The sequence below is a fragment of the Dermacentor andersoni genome, chromosome 8, assembly GCF_023375885.2.
Source record: "Dermacentor andersoni chromosome 8, qqDerAnde1_hic_scaffold, whole genome shotgun sequence".
Taxonomy (NCBI): domain Eukaryota; kingdom Metazoa; phylum Arthropoda; class Arachnida; order Ixodida; family Ixodidae; genus Dermacentor; species Dermacentor andersoni.
In genome coordinates this window covers 22,057,523-22,079,640 of record NC_092821.1, presented here as the reverse complement: position 1 = coordinate 22,079,640, position 22,118 = coordinate 22,057,523, and the positions used below count along the sequence as shown (strand labels likewise).

Here is a 22,118-nt window from a genome sequence, read left to right as displayed (position 1 = left end):
AACAAACTGGTTGCTAACGGAGGGATCGCCCTGAGGTGCGACAGCGGTCGCCCGCACGTTGCCTCCGGAGTTGACCACCGCGATCGCGAAGCAGTTGCGGCTGGCATATTCGGCTGCATCCACGTATCTGGCATCGGTGTCTTCCGCGTGCAGACCCGTCAGTGCCTTGGCTCTAGCGCGTCTTCTGCCTTCGTTGAATTCCGGGTGCATGTTCTTCGGCAAGGGGTCAACCTGCACGTTCCATCGTACGTGGTCGGGGACGGGGCATTTTGGTCCCTGCTATTCGTGATAAGCGATGCCTAGACTGCACAGGATCTTTCTGCCGGCCTTTGTTGATGACAATCTTTCCAACTGAGCGGCTCTTTGCGTTTCGGCGATCTCGTCTAGCGTGTTGTGTATGCGCAGATGGAGGAGAAGTTTCGTGTTGGTAGTTTCAGGTAGACCGAGGGGTGTCTTGTAAGCCCTCCGGATTAGGATGTCTAGCTTGTTCTTTTCGCTTTTCACCCACTTGTGGAAGGCTGCCACGTACACTGGCAGAGTACGAAGGAGTGTATAAGTCTGATGAGGTTTTCCTCCTTCATGCCTCCCTTGTTGGTGGTAACGCGCTTGAGCAGTCTGGTCGCGTTGGCCGTCTTTCCCGTGATGCGGGTGACGATGTCTCCGTTCGTGCCGAGCGATTCGATCGTCATGCCCAGGACTCGGATCTTGCTTACCGTCGGTATTGTGCTACCATCCCTGGTGCGGATCTTGATCTTTTCTTGTTCCCGTTGCGTCTTGATTCTGTGCGTTTTTATCGGTTGGTAAAGCAGGAGCTCCGACTTACTTGGGGAGCAACGCAGTCCCGTACCTTCCAGGCTTTCTTCGATCGTGTCGACGGCCGTCTGCAGTGTGAATTCTATGCAGGCATCACTGCCCCCGTCGACCCACAGCGTAATGTCGTCCGCGTATATCGTGTGCTTCAGTCCTTCAAGCTAGCATAGTCTTTTGGCAACTTGAATCATAACAAGGTTAAATAGCATGGGTGAGATGACGGAACCTTGGGGAGTGCCCTGGCTCCCTGATGTCTTCTCGTCCGTCTTCAGGTCGCCGTCTCTGAGCTCCGCCGTTCTGCTGGTGAGGAAGCCTTTGAAATATTCGTACGACATCTCGCCTAGGTTTAGATGGGATACCTGTGCGAGGATGGCAGAGTGCGTCACTTTGTCGAAGGTGCTTTCTAGGTGGAGCCCGAGGACGGCTTTGGTGTCCCTGGTTTCGCCGTCGATGACCTGATGTTTGATAAGTAAAAAATCTCAGTGCCCTCCCACTCTGTGAAGAAAGCTGACCAGCAAAGCTGTGTATATGGGCCCCTTAATGGCGAACTGCACCTCCGCCGTATGTCGGCACCGCATTGCACTGTCTTCGGGATCGGGCCACGTATGGGGAGTGCTTAATGCCTGCTTCACCTCCGCCGCTGGTCGGCCTGGCATGGCGTCACATTCGGGAACAGCCCACGTATGGGGAACGCTGAACGCTTGCTGCACCTCTGCTGCGGGTCAGGCCGGTATTACGCTATCTTCGGGATTTTGCTCTATACGCGGACGCGATAGTGGGGAAAGTAGCCCTTAAGAGGAACCTTTAGCTCTGGTGGTCCCATCTAAATACATGTAAAAGGATAATTCGTTTTTCTCCACAACCACTGCATCAAATTTTACAAGGTTTGTTGCACTTAAAAGAAATACTTAAAATTTAGTGACTGTTGGATTAGAATTTTTGATTTAGGTCATCATTTGTTTATTCAAAATTGGCAAAAATTGCAAATTTTCAGAAAACGAAATTAAGTTTACAACTCTGTCTTTCGGCAATGAAAACTGATATCACAATTCTGTACATTGCATCTAACAGCACATCTAAAGCGGACAAAATTGACATATTACGCATAAATCTAAAAGAAATAGTAATGTGGAAATACAGCTTTTCCACAAACCTTGTTCACAACCTAACGACTTCACGTAAGATATAAATCGGCATATTGGATTTGTCCGCTTTGAATTGTCTAAAGGGTGCTGTTTACAGAACCGCGATATCAGTTCTTGATGCGGAGTTATTAATTTGTAAACTTCGTGCTTCTGTATTTTTCGCACTTTCCAATTTTTGAAAATCTTTTACCAGAATTCAAGCCCTAAATAGGAATTCCGCTTCCAATAGTCACTAGAATTTACCTTTCTCTCCCGAACCCAGCAAAATTCATTAAAATCGGCCCAGGGGTTATCTCAGAAAATCGTTTCGGCGTTTTTCATCTATGTGCATAGGCCGCGTCGGAGTTGGGCCCGAGTTAAAGCATACTCTTAACGACTTCGTTGTAAAAAAAAAGGAATAAAAGATTAAAAGAAAGAACGCCTCAGCAGTCAATATCACCGCCTCAGATTTTGTCATGATGGCACCGCCACCATCGGCACGGCTCCGTGCGCAGCTACCAAGCTGTTCACTTTCGTTATCTTCTTTCCCTCGGCGGCAGCGCATTGTCTTGATGCCAGCGACACGCTAAATCTGCCCCATCATTCCGTCATGCATCGCTTCCGCGACCAAGCAAGCTTTCGCCGGCACACGTTCACTGCCGTATTGACACTAAAACTTTAAGATGCTTGCTTTCGAGAAAGCAGCATGAATAAAAACGGAACGCGAATATGTGGCCATGGGGAACATGTTCACGGGGCCATACTATTGATGACAGCATCACAAAAGGCTAGATGTGGTCAGGTTGACTTTACAGGTTTGGAAGGAATGACTGACGGGATAGTTGCTTCATTATCCCATAAAGAACAGCGCTTAAAGTTAGCGCAGTTTGTGTGTGCTTCCTCCTTTGTGTCCCGTCGTGAAGTGCTGTTCTTTCTGTGACTTTACAGATGTTCTTTTTCTGCGTCAGTTACGTCTTCCAAGAGTGCTTACTTGGAAAATTTTTGTTCGCATGGCTCTTACAGAAGCATGTTTAGTCGAAATTTGTTCGCTTGGCTGCATAATCTCGAGGACGGGCTCCAAACTGCTCATTTTCTTTAACCACGTAAGAACGATTACTGAAAATTTAATTAACGTAGCTTTGTTAATTACGCCAACAACTTCTCAACTTACTCCGCATCTAGAGGTTACCAATCTGAACACTTGAATGATAAAATGAAGTTAACATTGTTTGTATCGTTCGAATAGTTTTGTTTGGTGCAGTTAAAAGCAGCCGGCATATTGCTGGTGCTGTAGACTTCTTATAAAGTAAGTGTGAATGCTTGGACAGGTTATCTTGGCACAAATCAACTTCATGAGCTTAAGCACATGGCGCAACCTTGCACGTCTGTCTTTACAACCGATTGTCATACATTATACAAGAGGCACCTCAGCGCTACGGTACATCCCACAAGGTATGCGAGAACATTGTGCGCGCTCCCGATTAGGTTTCTGAGCGTTGGTGGCATCAGACTCGGTTTCCTCGCATCATAAGGAATAAAAACAGCTTCCTGGAGGAAAGCATTGGGTACATTTTCAGCACTTTGTAACATATGGATCAGCACGGATATGTACGTTAGAACGAAAAGTACTGAAATATTAAGGTGAGGGTTTCGCTGCATGTATTTTGGCTGTCTAATGTTAAGATCTAAAGAAAAAAAAGTTTTGATTTTGTGACAATTAACGCTGACATGAAATATGAGCTCCGACACAGTACCCATGGTGGAACTGGCCCCTGGACTACAGGGCTACAATGAACCACGATATGCTGGTTTGATAAATACCAGTAATTGTGAAGTGGTTCGCTCTTGAATTTCCTGTATGTCAATCGGCACCGCTGTGCAGTGTTGGGGGCCCTTTGGACTATGTTTCCGTAGATATTGAAAGCAACTGTATTCTTTCTTTTAGGGGGGGGGGGGCTTTTTTTTAGCGTCTAACCTCAGTTCCAAAGTTATCAGTTAGCTCAAGATGCGCCTGCATGTGTTTCTAATATCCAGTAGGTTGGCACGGATTCAATAGCGAAAGAGCGTTATCTTATCAGATTGCGCGCGTGAAGTGAATACTGGCGTACATTCTCCATCACATTTGCCGACCCGAGATTGCGCTGCGATGTACGAGCATTCCAATCTGACGAACCGACGCCTTGATCCGTAGATCGGAATCAGAGGAAGCACTTTGCGCGCAGCCATCGTTATCTTTGAGTGTTATTTTCTTTTCCAGCGCAAGCTCATCTTATAATGAGTAACATTCGTGACTGACTCTTTTGGAAGTGTTTTGTTCTTGACATTACTAAAACGTGAGAGTATAGAGATGCTCCATCTTCATTGCGTGAATACTGTGAAATGGACTAGGCCTTTTCTTGCGTCTGCGTTTGCACATTTACCCCACTATATTACTTTCCATAACTTACGTTTTAATTTAGGGGGCTGTAAAGCACAGCAGCCTTTTAATAACAGGATGTTTTAATAACACAGAAAATGTAAATGCTTATTAGTCGGCTTTCACCTCATGGTAAGGAATTTCAATAAAGATATACTTAGGATAATTAAAAGCCTATTCGTTTGACAACGTTTCATCTGAGTTCCCCTTTACAAGGTGATACAGACTTGTAGATTGTTCGTATCGGGGACCCTCGGCATATGTCCAACCGCCAAACAAAGGGTTATTCCGAATGTTTCATTTCAAGAAGGCGTGTTACCCTCCTGTCTTTCATTCCCGTTCGCAAACACGCATAAGACGAAAGTGCTGCGTGAAGAGCGTCGTTAGTCCAAGCCAACTAGCTACCGTAACTCACCTCGCCTATATAGCTGTCATTTAGGCTTAGATAAGAAATATTATTATTTTAAATTGACGCATCACGAATCCAAAAAGAGCTGCCCGCGTCCAACCCATCTAGGTTTCTTTCATTTCGTACTTCGTCGTAGCGGCTAATAGTAGCTCACGAAGCAGAGCACTGAGTGTGGATATGGCAGAGAAAGTGTTCTATATACTGTATCGTCACCCACCGAATATTGCCCGCCGTGCTACTGGCCATTCCTAGAAAATTGTATATGTGACGCCCAGCCATTTGGAACACAGCAACTTTGTTTTGCGATGGGAGAGTCCAGGTGAGAGGCAGTGTGGTTATGGAGATAAAGACACGCTATTTTCTGCAGCAACTTAGAAATGCATGGACGAATGCCTTCATTTATTGAGAAAAAGGAGGAGCAAGCATCAGTGGAAGCACATCTCAGCAGATTGGGAAAGAAGCGGGGGACAAAGAGGAAAAGCTGGGGCCTGGGTGGCAGGCGAAGTCGCAGCTTAGAGGCGAGACAATATAAGCAAGAGTTGGCGAAACCAGTTGAATTCCAGGGTAGATGTGTGATGTGCCGAGTAAATGATTGGAGTCACCGCCCAGCATCCGTCCTTTGCGACAGTATAAGCTCCCGTCGTTCTTGGTAACAAACCTTTACTGAAAACCAATCTTCGCAATTACTTATTTATCAGCCATGGCTAGCCACGTATTCCTTAGTGGCAGGGTCTGTGGATTACAACTACGCTGTCCCGACAAGTTACGACCATAACGTGACGCTTGCGGTTACGGATGCCGTACTCGTGACTTACTATACTACTACTATACTGCGCGAATACTATAAGCATGGGTTTACTGCACAAGTTAGTGAACAGACATTTTAGAACCGCGTTTTTCGCCTTACATACGCCCAATGCAAGCACCATTGTAGCATGTTACGGTGCGCGTCCCTTCAAGACAGAGACGCGAACGCAAACATAAGAACGTGTTAGAAGACAGGGCCTTGGGCCTCGTGCCAAACATATCCAAGCCAACAATATGTTAGCGATCATGCCGTCGTTTCTATGCAAAGAGGTTGTGTATTTAAACTACTGGGGTGACAGTCCAATCCACCACCTACGGGAGCGCGAGAAGCCGCCGGGGGCCACATTGTTAGAGGAAAAGGAGTGCGGCCATAGTACGTGGCTGCGGTATAGGCGCGACGCAACCTGTGCTTGCGGTTCTCCAATGAAAAAATAAAATGAAACCCCTTTAGGAAGTATATCAGTCCGCCATTGTGTGTCGCAGTTGTCAAAAATAAAATGTAATGGTGGTGGGTGCCTTGTGTTCTGTGTACAATATGTTGCGAGAACTGAAAAACAGTCGTTTCCTGTTTTGTTCAGTAACCTGCCGCGTGCATCGGCACTGTGATGCCCTTTCGTCGATACGTGGTGCCGGCCCGTATTGACACAACGACATGACCTCGAAATATAGTATCCTTATGCCATTTCTTAAAAAAATCACTATTTTTGTAAGTGAGCGTTTTTTGTTGAAACCAAGAAAACAAGAAAGAAATGTTCAACGGTAGCTATCATTTTTGTCCGGCATTTGAGTTCTAGCTGAGAAGAGTCGGTGAAAGCAAATTTACAATAAAGCTAAGGCGACCCACAATCTGCACGCAGCCGCAAGCCTACATGCGCTCCAATGAGAATAACCTGCCAAAGTTAAGGTCATGTGTCAGTTGGCGGCTCAAGCAATCTTTCTTTTTTTTTTCGTTTGTGCATCCGTTCTGCCTGCGTCTGCGGCAAAAACGTGGAGTGGGAAGGCAGATAGATAAAGAGAAATTGGTGGAGGCAGGTGGTAGCGTAATGGCTAGCGTGCCCATTTTCCAAATACAAGATGGAGCATTTGGGAAATGGGCTCGAATCCCGGTGGCTTGTTTGTGAAGACAGCTTTCTGTGCTCTCTGGTGACTGCGAAGCTCAGAATGAGGTGGCAGCCTGACGACAACGGTCGCCGTCAACGTAACAGAATAAGCGGGCGTGCAAGGTCACGCCTAAAGCCGAAAGCACATTCAGAGGAAATACACTATGCTCTTGCCGACAAAAAAAAAAAAACCTTGATGAGTAACGAGCGGTGTTGTTGAGCGAGGCTGGAGACGGACAATGTCACCATAGACAGGACCACGGTCCAATCCCGGTGCTCAGCGGAAATATACATCGACAGCGTGTCAACTAGCGTGTAATTGATACTTCATTAAGGTCGTTGCGTGTTTGTGTTGTGTCTAGCAGGAGCGAGTAGTGTAAGAGATGACACTGGAGAGAAGGCGGTGAGCGAAGTCCGCGAAAAGTAATTGAGGATAGCCATATTGAACGTCGCCGCCATGTTGAATAAAGCCTGCGACTTCAGTTGCTCAGCCGCCAGAAAGACTTGAGCCGTAGCATACTGCTGGGCGTATTTGGTAACCACAGCGATAAACACACATTTTGCGGAAGTAAACAGAGGAAAGGGACCTAGTGAGTTGGCCGCCCTTTTCGAGCTCTGGCATAGTTTGAAAAATGAATGTGGCGAAGTATGACGCACAATATAGTATATGTCAACCCAAATGAATCAGCGTAGTCATACTTGCGCGACACGCCATGGTGGCCTGCCACCAGGACATCATGAAGTTGCAGCGATGAGAGTTTTCATTGCGTACTCGAGAATACAAACGAGCACATAAGAGACGTCCAAGGGACATTTCTAAGGTACAAGAGCACATCGCGCCCCCCCCCCCCCCCCCGAAAAAAAAAAAGAACAATTCACGAATATAAGCTTACGAATATGGACGTCATAAGATCGAGCACTATGGCGCTTGTTGATCTTGTTTAGAATCACGCCAGCATTTCATTCAGCGTTTATTTCTGAGAAAAAGAGTTGAAGGCCCGTTTATTTGCATCACAATGGCAGGCGTAATAAGGCAAACATTAACAGCATTTCATTAGAGAGTGCCTCTCTACTCTGTGGAGATTACGTATGACAATGACAACAAACACAGAAAGCTTTGCTTACATCGATTCGCACATACATGGGATTCGCATAATTTTTTCACTGTCAATTTAAATGCTTAGGAATGGCGCTCATTAACGCAATATTTCCATTCACAGTGAGCAAAAGCGGCTGTCGTATCCACAGTAGAATTGATTTAACTGGCTTTAATCCGGTGGAAATTATATCGTTGCCAACTTTCGTGGGATTGGAGTCGTCAAAATGGGATACAGTTGACAGGGAAACCAGGAGGTTGATGAACGGCAAGAAGGCAGAAGCTTGCACAAGACCTCAGGGATATAAAATGACTTTTTGAGCAGCTTGGTCAGGGGGCCACGCAATGGTTTCCACGTCTACTAAAAATCCTCCAAAATAGTGCTACGGCACAATATGCGCGATCACGAAAGGCCAGCAGTGTGAAGACGACGACGACGATTAGAAGGTAGCGCGGGCTGTTGCCTCTTGGCCAAGCGCAGCGTATTTTCCTTGTAAATATATTTGTACATAGCTTTTCGTCTGCGTCTTCCTACGTAACATATCTGGTGGAGGTGGACGTTCCTTGTACCTCGTCACGGAGCTTCGCAGTGGACGGTACGTCGAGCCTTCCTTCATGGCTCCCGGCGACGACAACCCGACTCCGCCGGCTCCGACACATGCTGCCACTTCGACGACCTACATCACTCTCCCCGCTCCCCGTGATCCTGGCGTATTCTCGGGCCAAGATGGGGAAGACGTCGATGACTGGATCAGCCTGTATGAACACGTCAGCCGCAATAACCGGTGGGACCCTACTATTATGCTCGCCAACGTAGTCTTTTACCTCGGTTGCACACCTCGAGTTTGGTATCGCACGCACGATGAGCTCACCAGTTGGGATTCACTTAAGACACAGCTTCGAGACTTGTTCGGCAACCCCTACGGTCAACAACTTGCCGCGCAGAAGGCGCTTTCCGGCCGTGTGCAGACGTCAACAGAGCCCTATGTCACGTACATTCAGGACGTCTTGGCTCTGTGCCGCAAAGTTGACACCCACATGACTGAGTCAGACAAGGTTTCCCACATCCTCAAAGGCATTGCCGATGACGCCTTCAACTTGCTCGTTTGCAACAACGTAGCGACGGTGGATGCTGTTATAAGAGAGTGCCGCCGCCTGGAACTCGCCAAAAGCCGACGTATTGACCAGCAGTTTGCCCGTCTGCCCAACACCCCAGCGACATCTTCCTGTGCCGACGCTCCTCGTCCCAACAACACTGCCGATGTTACCAGGATCGTCCGGCGTGAGATCGAGGCCGCCTATCCGGCTGCCTTCGACTCCAGTCCCACCAACACATCTGCAGTCACGGTCTCACTGATCCAGGCAGTTGTCCGCCAGGAGTTTGAAAACATGGGTCTTCACACCATCTGCTCGGCCCATCGCCCTAATACCCGCCCGGCTTCTTCGATTTCGCCCCGTCCCGCATCTTCTTACCCACCACGTTTCCGCAACCCATCTGAATGGCGCACTGCTGACGACAAGCCTATTTGTTTCCACTGCCATCGAATCGGGCACATTTCTCGGCACTGTCGTAGTCGCTGGAGTTCCCCGAGCCGGCCTACTTATACTGCCTACTCTCGCCCCTCAGGTGGCCCTTCTCGTCCCTATGCCGCACGCTCCGATAATGCCGCCACTGATTCTCCTGCAACGAACCGCCCCTATTCTCGTTCGCCTTCGCCCCAACGACGACAATCTCGCTCTCCCCAGCCCCGTCGCGCCTATTCGCCGACTCCCTTCGGACGCCGCTCCCAGCCGGAAAACTAGACGATGCAGCGCCTCGAGGTGACGCTGCATTGCTCCCTACGCCGCCAAATCCTCTACTGACTTTGCCCACTCATCTGAACCTTCTTGACGTGCAAGTCGACGGTGTTTCTGTGTCTGCTCTCATAGACACTGGGGCGCATTTGTCCGTAATGAGCGCTGACCTTCGTAACCGGCTCAAGAAAATTATCACGCCCGCCACGACGCCTGTTGTCCGTGTCGCCGATGGCGGAACAGCCCCCGTAATTGGTATGTGTACAAGGGCCGACAAAAACGCAGGAATTTCGGGAAAGGTGAAACAGCAAGAAATTTCAGGACAGCATTACCCTAAATATAGAAGATGACTTAAAAATAAGAAACCATAACGTTGACAGGGTGGCCAAATTTTGGCGCAAATAAATTGGCTGTTGAAGCAGTTCAGTTGAAACGCAATGGTGCGAAATAAGGCGAGAATGTCGGCAAGTGTTGAACAAAGGTCAAGTAGGTCCTGTGGCCGACGCCAGCGCTCGGCAGCTGTCAAGCGACTGCACGTGTTAGCGAGATGCCTGGTCGTCAGTAGTTACAGTACAATTCGGGTCTGAAATATTGGACGCGGACTCCATCACATTGAATACAGTGCATTCTACGGTGTCATTCTTCGACAGATAGTACCGATTCTCGCGCAATGAGGATGGGAACAAATTGTCTCACGTGCCGGCTGTCACCTTCCTCCTACTGCCAACATTCCTTCCCCTCCGTAGTTGCTTAGCTTTTATTGGGTGCGGCTGCTAATCACGAGGTATTGGGATCGAATCCCAACCACGGCAGCCGTATTTCAATGGGTGTGAAATGCGAAAACCCGCGTACTTAGGTTTAGGCGCGCGTTAAAAAATCCCAAGTGGTCTAAATTATTCCCGAATCCTCCACTACGGCGTGCATCATAATTAAATCGTGGTTTTGGCAAGTAAAACCTCATAACGTGTTATGTAACATTCGTTAAGGATGTCCTGTGCAGTCGCAGAACTCTTGAATACAACTAAGTGTCAGGAGTTCTGCGCGAGGTCTCTGAGTATGTGGATAGCCTTTATGGCGTTCGATTGCTGCTAGTCTACATTGCGGCTATATAATAAAGGCGGAACGGCAACATGGTAGAGAATGTGGAGAACATACAAATCCCGCATATATTACTGCACAATAATTTTAAATATCGTTCTTGCTTCACGCACGTGGATAAGCGCCATAGGAGACTACTTTGGAAACTAACTGCAAGTGCTGTATATGTCGTACCCAAGGGTATATGTCCTACCTGGCCTGGTGGCCCGTAAATGTGACGTAATATTGCGAGCAGCTTCGGCCATAGCATGCTAATGGACGACGACACAAACTGAAGTGCCTAACGCAAGAGTGGACAGGGAACACTAAAGACGCTACAAGGACAAGCGCCCAGTTGGATATTTGCGCTTATCCGTGTCGCCTCTTTAGTGTCCCGTGTCCACTCTTGCGTTAGTTTCTTTATCATGGAATGCCAACTAGCCCGGTCTCACACCCTGCGACGACAAAGGGACAGTTTGCTCAACTCTTGTATCGTGACTTTTGTGTCAAGGTGAAAAACCAATTTATCCATGTATATGTCTTAATACTTAAGCACATCTAGATTTGCAGCTGCGGTGGTAGCCCATGAGTGCGCATTGCAAAGTCGCTAGTGAAATAATTGTGTGCACCTTAACGAATTCGATAGGGGAAAATCAAAATCCGTCTACGACGGCGTCTCTAGTAGACACTGTGCGATGTTCGGGCGTTAACAATGTGTGCCGACTGAAGAAAGGCTGCCGCGAAGTACTTCTGACGATTAGGCTAGCTTCTTTACTCCGTAGAATGAAAAAAAAAAGAAAAACAAAAGGAAAGAAAACAAGAAAGAAAAGAACCGCATCAGAAGCCCAGAATCAACCATTGCTCGTCGCGACTAAACGCTCTTAGGATGACGAGTAATTTCTAGGCGACGAGCGAATACGCTTGATCAAAAACACTGATAACATCGGTGGGACAAGCATTGTGGCGAAGTTCAATGCGCAGGGATAGCTTTTATTATTATTATTTTTTTGTTTGGGTGACGTCATCACGCGTCACCGCGGGAAGTTTGAAAAGTTTAAGGTTAGTACGCCACGTGGTGGCACTAACGCGAACTAAACCCTCATGTCCAGAAAAGCTGGATACGCGAAGCACGTGCAGCGGGCTGAAATAGCTTTGCAGAGCAGTACCCCTGCAGGCCGATCCTAACAGCGGCGGCTGCATTTCGATGAGGGCGAAATACAAGAATGCCATGTCCCGTGCATTGGGGGCATGGTAAAGATCCCTTGGTGGTAAAATTAATCCGGCGTCCTCCACCACAGCGTGCCTCATAATCAAATCGTGGTTTTGGCACGCAAAATCCCAGAATTCAATTTATTTTCCTATACCATGTCCAGTCGTAGCCCTGACAAGTGATAGCAGGTGCTGGCTTTTGAAGAAGTGTCAAAGCGACTCCTCTTGGCGCCAGAGCACCCTAGCTCCAGTTCATAGAAGCTACGGTCACTGACCGTTCGCTGGCAGCAAGATTTAAGTAGCATACCACTAGATTTGCACATTACAACCAAAAGATTTCGGTACGTAGATGACGCGGTTAGATTCTCTGAGGAACGCTCTACGCCATTAAACGCGTCAAAATCTGCCGAGGTTTTAAAATCGACACGATTGTTCTCGGCCCAACTGATTTTCTCATCACCCCGAAAGCGTAAAACTTGCACGTAATAGATCAAAAGGCACCACACTGCTCAATCACGGCCGTGTGCTTCCGCCGAGCGGCCGAGGCTGAATTTCGGCAGAAGTCAAAATCCACTTCCAAGCAATCATTTCTTCAGCCGCTGAACCAAAGCTTGCGTGCAGCACCCGTTTTATCCTAATGCTCGAAAAGACGGACTGGTTCTTCACTTGTGCTTACAAATAGAGACACCACTGCAGCTAGAGACAAAGACAAGAAATAGAGAGTAATGCAGGATTTTCATTGAACCCCTGTTGTCGGTAGTCCTGCTGACGTGTTCTAATGTACAGACCACCCATCGCCAGCAGCATCAAGCTTCCGCCAGCCTTTAAATCTGCAACTCCCGACGTGCTTCGCCAGTGGGCATGGAAAGGCGGCCAGCATGCGGACGTGCCAATTGTTTGTTCTTCTGACGTAGGTTGGTCCCCATCCCTCTTAGAACTGCAAACGCACAAGCGATGTCACTTTGCTGCTTACCCTATGCCCAAGTCTGCTTGCTTGCATTGCCTGTGAATGCGTACATTTACTTAAACTTTTAATATTAGGTGGTGCCGTCAAATTGAACGCCGGGCCCCTTAAGTCTGATCTTAATACACGCATTAGTGACGCAGTGGTCTTTGTCGAAAACTCTAACCGAAAAAATGGACAAAAATCATGCTGAGGTTATGTCACAAATTATTGAAGTTAAAAAAATCAGAGAAATCTACAGAAAGAATTGAATGATATAAATGGCTGACTAACAGCAGTCGAAGTAAAGATCGAGTCAATTCCAGACGTTACGGATGATGACCTTGCCACTACTGTATCCACTATCGTGCGTACTGAAACAGCAACCCTTTCTACTCGGTTAGATGACTTTGAAGACAGGACACGACGCGAGAATCAGATTTTTCACGGTTTTCCTGACAAATAGATCCGAGTCATGGGCGGATGCAGAAGAAAGCGTACGTGAGCTCTTATCGTCCACCCTATAAGCATACTGATGAAGCAATTGTGAAGCGTCTGATGAATCAATTGTTCGTTCACATAGGTTGGGTAAATACGTGCCAAATAAGTGCCACCCAATTATTGTGAAATTTTTAAGCGCTAAGGTCAGAGCGGCCACTTTTTCAACACGCAAGAAATTGAAACAAACCGGTATTAGTGTTAATGGGGATTTCTGCCTTGCTACATGCACTTCCCGCAAAAGGCTGCTGGAATTTGCAAAAAAAAAAAAAAAAAAACAGCGGAAAACCATGTTCAGTTCGCCACAACAGGTTGTTTCTGAAGAACAACTGCTATGTGTATGTCGCGTCAACCGATAGCGTGTGTGATATATCTTCGAACAGTGGTTCACCTGTTGCGCAGAGCCATGACGTGTTCACACCTGTTTCAAGCAACACTCGTTTGTCGTAGCCTTCGTTTAGGCCAAATAATCCATCTAGCGACGTTAATTTTCTTTTTTCCAATGTTCGCAGTGTTTTCACAAGCGTGTTGACCTTTCTGATCTAATTGAAACGTTTAGTACTGATGGTGTCGTACTTAGGGGGACATGGTTATCGTCCAAAGTGTGTGATAGCGAAATATTTGAGTGTAAAAAGGTGTTCAGGCTTTACCGCTTTGATCGTGGCTGTAGATCAGAAGGAGGCGTTCTAATAGTTGTTTCCGGTCACATTGCCTCTTATGATGTTCCCACCGAGCCACCTTTAGAAATTGCTTGCGCATGCGTGGGCATTAACCACTGCGATGTATTCTTTTTGCATCGGCTATTGGCCACCTAACGGTGGGCATAAGTTTCCTTATGATTTACATGACGCTTTGAATGCTATTATCGTTAGGTTCCCTCACTCACCTATATTTATTTTAGGTTACTGATTTCCCTAACATTGTCCGGTCTGGTCCTTTTCCTGTTTTTAAATAGTGCTCAAATGAAAGTGCCGCCTTCGGAAAGTTATGCTGTGATTTCAACTTCACTCGATTAGTCACTATTTCAAAGAGAACTACTTCGTCCAGCACTAACGTACTTGATCTTATTCTAACAGCTCCTGATCTCGTGCATTCACTTGTTTTTTCTTTTTTACCAGGACTGAGGGACCGCTGTGTTATTAACTTTTCAATTAAATCAACTATTAAACGTCCCACCAGTGAACCAAAATCCATCAGAGATTATAAAAAAGCTGATTTTTCAGTTATTAATAGTGAACTAGCAGCCTTCTCAAAAGGCTGCATGCCCAGCTTTTATGAGCGTACTGTTGAGGAAGGCCGGTCAATGTCTAAAAAGAAAGTCAACTTTCTAACAAGCAAATAATACCTCTGCGGGTCATCGTCGCAAGCGAAGGTCATAGAAGCGTCGATAGTGTAAACGCAATTTTTTTGTGAAGTACGGTTGCTAACTCGTCCATTCTTTTGTATGAAATTTTCGCTCAGACTTCAAATTCTGGTGTGCTGCCTTGTGTTTGGAAGGTGGGCAAAGTGGCGCCGTTGTTTAAATCTGGTCACACTCACTCTGCACTAAATTATAGGCCAATATTATTGAGCAGCGTCTCTCGTAAGATCTCTGAATATGTAACATCTTTGAACATTATTCTCACCTGGTTAAGTTTCTTGAAGCTAATTTATTTTTCACATCTCGTCAACAAGGTTTCAGGAAGACATTCTCCTGTGAAACGCAATTAATTTCATTTACTAATGAACTATTAGTAGCTCGACTAGGGATTTTATATTGATTGTAAGTCGTTAAATTTCTCTAAAGCTTTTGACCTTGTCTGCCATGAATTACTTAATCGTAAGCTCGGTAAACTAAATCTTGACCCTAACGTTCTTGCTTGGATAAAATACTTTTTGTTAAACCGACAGCAATTTTCAACTGCTAATGGCTACGATTCTCCTCTCAGTCGTGTTCTATCAGGAGTGCCCCAAGGTTCTGTCCTTGGTCACCCCCTTTTTTAATTTACATGAACGATTTACCTGATTTTATTAACTCTATTAGGCTTTTTGCAGATAACTATGTTGCATATCACGTGATTTCCTCTGAAAACGACACATAACTGCTACAGACTGACCTTGATACTATTTCTGATTAGTGTAACACACGGAAAATGAAACTCAACGCGACGAAGTGCAAACTAATGAAGATTTACCTAAACTATCCACTAACGCTTGTAAGTATAACATAAATGGTTCCCCTCTCGAAGAAGTGAGTACTTACATATACTTAGCGGTCCACATTAATTCGAACCTGTCTTGGCAACCACACATGAATTATATTGTCAGTAATACTAACCGCATGCTTGGATATCTGCGTCGTAATTATTCAAAGGCCCCTACTTCCCTCAAACTCCTTCTTTATAAAACATTTGTTTGTTCCAAACCAGAATATGCATCAGCTGTGTGGGATCCATTTACTGAAGTCATGTTAGCCAAGTTGAAGCTGTACAGAATCGTAGCGCACGCTTCATTTTTTTTTTCCAATTACTCCCGTCTGGCCAGTGTTTCATCTATGAAAACGACATTACGGCTTCCGTCTCTCTCCTTACGGAGGAAAATAGCACGTCTCTCCTCATTTCATAAGATTTACTACCATAACCCTCGTCTTAAGGAAGAATTACTTTCTCACCCTTCATTCATATCATCTCGTATTGACCATCGTTATAAAGTATTTGTTCCTCGTTGTCACACTAACCAACACTTTCATTCTTTCATTCCTCGAATTTGTAATGACTGGAACCACTTGCCCGCCTCCATTGTATCTATTACGGAACCCAGTGCCTTCAAAAATGCGCTTGAATATGTTACCTAATATTTGCTTTGCGCTTTTTATTCTCTATTTATTGTTACCACTCCCTTCTGTAACGCCCTATGGACCCTGGAGGTATTATAATAAATAAATAAAAAAATTTCTTGAGGGCGCCGTCATTCTGCGATCGCTCCACTGCCTATCGTCGAGCGCCATGCTCATATGTGGCATCGCACTGGAGTGTGCATGGTCAACGTGATGTTGACGACGAGTGCCAAGTTTTCGCGTTTTCTTGGGAGGTGTCAACAAGTTTTGCCAACTGGGAAACTTCTTAGCGCGTCGCTACTACTCTAAAACAATATTACATCCTTTAGGTTGTATCTTGCCGCACAACAATAAACGTAATCTGTCTTGTCCGCATTTCCTTTCTTTGACGCTACGATCCCGGTACTTCCCAGTAACGAACGGCATGCGCGTTATCAGCATGACATAGCATTACCGACAGGAAAGTAGTGGGCGCGGGGTTTTCAAGAAAAAAAAAATGTTGGGTTTTACGTGCCAAAACCACATTCTGATTATGAGGCACGCCGTAGTGGAGGACTCCGGAAATTTTGACCACCTGGGGTTCTTTAACCTGCGCCTAAATCTAAGTACACGGGTGCTTTCGCCCCCATCGAAATGCGGCTGCCGTGGCCGGGATTCGATCCCGCGACCTCGTGCTCAGCAGCCTAACACCATAGCCACTGAGCAACCGCGGCGGGTGACGATTATCGTTGTGTGGCAGATATACACCCCAATGGGTGCATGGGTCTAAGAGTGTAAGCTTTGAGCTTCGATATAACCACGACACTATAATAATAAGCAATGTCTTTCAGCGCCACAACGAGAATTCATAAGCTTACTAGATGCCTGGCTTTTTCAATCTTATCGAAGTACCTACACGCATCATGTGTTCCACATCTTCCTCCATTGATATTGTAAGCACGAACGCAGAAAAATGCGAGAAAAAAGCTGGCACTCTACTGTCCGACATAAGTGACCATCTCCCTGTTTTTGTCCCAGCTGAACGCCCTTATCGAGTTCCCGCAGCACCCTCTCCACATTTTCGACGCACTGATTTCACCACACTTGACCGTTTTTGTTCGATGCTATACGAAACAAGTTGGGACGATGTGCTATCTTTAAAAGACGTGAATGAGGCGTATAATGCATTTTTGTTCAAAATAAAAACTGTCTATGACAAATGTTTTCCGCAAGTCCGTCCGCGCAAACGCAATCCTAAGCAGCCGTGGGTTACGCAAGAACTGCTGCGCAAAATAAAGACAAAAGAGAAAATGTTTGCGCATTTCATAATATCGCGCCAGCCTACCAAGCTTGAGAAATATAAAAAAATACAGAAACCAGCTAAATAGAGAATTAAGAACTGCCAAGTTAAGGCATTTTAGTAATGCGTTTTCCGAGGGATCCAAAAGAAATGTTCACAACCAGTGGGACCAATCGAACAAATTACTAAATCGCACCTCAAAAACAACTATTACGACAATAATGAAAGATAATATACCAATAAGTGGGGAGGAACTGTGTAATGAATTTAATAATTTCTTTGTTAATATAACCAAAATATTATGCTGTCCCTCTGACACAACTGTGGGTTACGTGCATAACACGCCATGTATTCCAGAATCCCTGTTCATGTATCCTACACATGAAGACGAAATCATGACAGTGTTTAGAAATCTAAAAAATAGCAGAGCTGAAGATAAAGATGGCTTTCAGGTCAAACCCTTCAAGTTTGTAGTTGACATACTAGCCCCAGTGCTAATGCATATCTGTAACTTAGCTTTAGCATCTGGCGTCTTTCCAAGCGAAATGCAGGTAGCAAAAGTGGCTGTCATTCACAAAGGTGGTGCTACCTCGGATATGGCTAATTACAGGCCAATTTCAATTCTTCCGACATTATCCAAAGGTCTGGAAAAAATTATTTACGTGAAAATTCATAATTTTCTAGTTAAACATTCAGTTTTATCAGACAGTCAATTCGGTTTCAGAAAACAAAGGTCCACGGAAATGGCACTAATTAAGCAAAAAGAGATAATAATAAATGCATTTGAGAAAAAGCTCCTTGTATTCGGAATATTTTTTATTTTTCGAAAGGATTTCACCTGCTTAATCATGATTTACTGGTACATAAACTAAATTACTATGGCATTAGAGGAACGCGCCTATCTTTAGTACAATCATATTTGAAATATCGTAAACGAATGGTCTCCCTTAATCATGCTATATCAAACTCACAACTCTGGTGTACCCAAAGGCAGCATTCTGAGGTCCCTATGATTTAATATCTACATTAATGATATATTTTCTGCTCCCCGTCCTGTACACATAATAGCGTATGCAGACGACCTCACAATGCTTACCTCAAGTAATACAGAAACTGACCTACTAGCACTCGGCAACCAGTTTTTAGAATTCTTGCGTCAATAATCCTTTAAGAATTTCCTAAAAGTAAACAATACCAAGACGAAAGCAATATTATTCCGAGCTTAAAACAAAACGGTGCGTGCAAATCTCGACTTTTGGTTAGCAAACAAAAAGAATTGAGGTCATGCCAGTTGTGAAATGTCTTGGTGTTGTTTTGACCGAGTCTCTTAATTGGGATAAACACATTGAGAATATCTGCGGTTAAATAAACAGGATTCATGGCATCCTATGTCGCCAGAGGCACACACTTCCCCTTAAAGTGAAAATATTAATTTACAATGCATTCATATTGCCACATATAACTTATTGTCTCATGGTCTGGGGGAAAACAACCAAGTAGAACCAAATAAAAATTCTAATTTCTCAAGAACGAGCAATTAGATTAATCGCTAATGTACCGTGGTGTACTCATACGGGTCCCTACTTTTCAAGGTTTAATATCATGACAATATCAGAGTTATTCCCATTCAAGTTAATCTCTATGTATAAAAACGCTGTTTCCACTAAAAATGAGTTCCTTTTATTAAGTCTCAACCTGACTCGTTTGATTCTATCCTACAATACACGAAATAAAATGTCATAGTGTGTACCTTTCTGGCGCACAACATACGGTAAGCAGTCATCGACATATCATTTATCACATTATCTCAATATTGTTACGTGTAGCTGATGTACAAGTCCATTTACACGTAGACCAACGGTGGCAAAGATGGCGACGCTATATCAAGCGGGGCCACGCCGCCTTCTTTTTCTTCAGTGCAGCCACACTGTGGCGGCTGTTCCGTAGCAGCACACCCGGCAGTAGAAGCACCGTCCCGGTGCTTAATCTACACATCCGCGGTGAAAGGTGTGTGGTATGGCTTTAGTCTCGCCACGTGAACGATGTCACTTGCAGCCGACGATGACGCTGAGAGGTTGGCGGGGATGACTTCATACGTGACATCGGTCACTTGTTGCACCACACGGTATGGGCCAGTGTAACGCGAAAGCAGCTTTTCGGAAAGGCCCACACGTCGAATGGGGGACCAGAGAAGCTCCAGAGAAGCCGGAGTAAAGTGCACGTCGCGATGGTGGCAATCATAGAGGCGTCTCTGATGCTCCTGTGAGGCCTCGAGACGGGTGCGGGCGAGCTGGCGCGCGTGGTCGGCGTGTGCGATCGCGTGGCGGGCGTATTCAGTGGCTGACGTGTGGCCGAGGGCAACAAACTGTCTAAGGGCAACGCGGGTTCTCGGCCATATAGGAGATAGAATGGTGAATAGCCAGCGGTGTCGTGACGCGATGAATTATACGCGAACGTCACATATGGTAAGTGAAGATCCCAGTCGTGGTGGTCGGTCGCAACGTACTTGGATAGCATGTCGGTGGTGGTCCGGTTGAGGCGCTCCGTGAGGCCATTGGTCTGTGGGCGGTAGGACGTGCTGAACTTCTGCTTAGTCGAGCAGGAGCGGAGTATGTCCTCGACGACTGCCGACAGAAAGCTGCGGCCACGGTCAGTGAGTAATTGGCGCGGAGCACCGTGCACTAAAATGATGTCATAGAGCAGAAAGTCAGCAACGTCAGTAGCACAACCTGTCGGGAGGGCTCTGGTGATTGCGTACCACGTAGCATAATTAGTAGCGACGGCGACCCATTTATTTCCGGAGCCCAAGAGAGGAAACGGTCCAAGAAGGTCTAGACCAACACGGGAAAAGGGTTCCGGTGGGATGTCGATCGGCTGGAGACATCCAGCTGGAGGTGTGGAGGGCTTCTTCCGGCGCTGACAGGCCTCACAAGCGGCAACGTAGCGCCGCACGGAGCGGGCGAGACCCGGCCAAAAGAATCGACGGCGTACACGGTCGATCGTACACGGGAGCGTCGTGAAGTTGTTAGAGGACAGTCGAACGCAGGTGTGATGGAATTACGAGCAGAAGGTCAAGGCCGTGTGGATCTAAATTGCGGCGGTATACTGTCCCCTCCTTAAGAAAAAACATCCAGAGAGAGGCGTCGCCAGACGTTCACTCCAGATGGTCGATGAGGGCTCGTAATGAAGGATCGCGGCGTTGCTCGTTGCCGATTTCAAGCAACTGGGACAGAGAGAAAACGCAAGCGATGGCGTCCACATCAGCCGGGTCGTCAACGGGGTAGCGGGACAAAGAATTGGCATCCTGGTGCAAGCGTCCCGTCTTATATACCACGGAGAAGGTATACTCTTGCAGGCGTAACGCCCAGCGAGCGAGTCGTCCCGTAGGGTCTTTGAGCGACGATAGCCAGCAGAGCGCGTGGTGATTAGTGATGACACAGAAGGGGCGTCCGTACAAGTATGGACGAAACTTGGCAACAGCCCCCACAAGAGCGAGGCACTCGCGGCTGGCATAGGCTGTAACGCGGTCATGTCCACGCTGTCGTTGTGCTAACACTGCTCCTATACCGTGACCACTGGCATCAGTTCGAACTTCCGTTGAGGCAGACGGGTCATAATGGGCCAGAATTGGAGGCGCGGTAAGGATAGTGAGCTGCGAAAAAGATGCGGCATGGTTAGGTCACCAAGAAAATAGGGCGTCTTTCTTCAAGAGGTCGGCAAGGGGACGTGCGATGGTCGCAAAATCCTTCACAAAGCGTCGGAAATAAGAGCACAGCCCTACGAAACTACGAACGTCCTTGGTAGACTTCGGAACAGGAAAGTTCGTAACGGCGCGAATTTTGTCCGGATCAGGTCGCACGCCTCTGGCGTCCACGAGGTGTCCAAGGACGGTGATTTGGCGGCCAGCGAAGTGACACTTTGCCGAGTTCAACTGGAGACCGGCGCCGCGGAATACGTCAAGAATCGCTGAAAGACGGTCTAGATGCTGTTGCAAATGGGTCGCAAGCCCCAAGGGTAGCGTTGGCCTGGCGGCCTGGGGCACAGCTGGAAGCATCCGAAGGTCCTGGCAAAGGATGAGTCGACTGCTAACAGAACAACTTGTTTATTATAGCATCGCAAAAGAGCGGCCGGTCAGGTCGACCGAAGTGGAGAGACGGGAGACCACGTTACTCGACGGAAGAAATCGAAGCCTCTCTCTTGGCATCCGGGGGAAGCTGCTTTTATACTCTCGGAGTCGAGGGCAAGAAGGAACGGCTTGGGAGAGGCGCCCGTGATGGCGGCGCACGGACACGTTGAGACAAGAAGTGACGCATCCACCGGGCCGGCGCCGGTCAGACCTCCTCGCTTCACAGTTGGGGGATCTCCTCTCCCCGGCTGCCGCGCTTTGACAAGCGTGGACACCAACATGCACACACACTCACACACACACACGAAGACACGTGGCATTGAAACATGCCTGGACGCGCATGTCAGGAGGCGTTGGGACAGCGCTGAACTGGCCAAAATGTCCGCCCTGTGAACGAAGCCCCGGCGTCCGTTGCATCCGCGCCGGCTATACCGCACGTCGGAGGCGAAACGTAACAGACCGCCCCGCCGGGAGAAGGAGATCCCGATGGTCAGGGGACTGCATCCGCTGTCCGGAGGGATGTCTCTCGATGATGCTCATAACCGAAGTCGGTCGTCCCTCGGCGTTTCTTGAGCGCAGCGCACAGAGAAGGCCACAGGACACTGCAAAGTGACT

At 46.9% G+C, this 22,118-nt stretch overlaps 1 pseudogene; it reads right to left on the bottom strand.

Moving 5' to 3' along the window:
* The window catches only part of LOC126526578 (uncharacterized), a 74,159-nt pseudogene that overhangs the window by 17,858 nt on the left and 34,183 nt on the right, over positions 1 to 22,118 (bottom strand).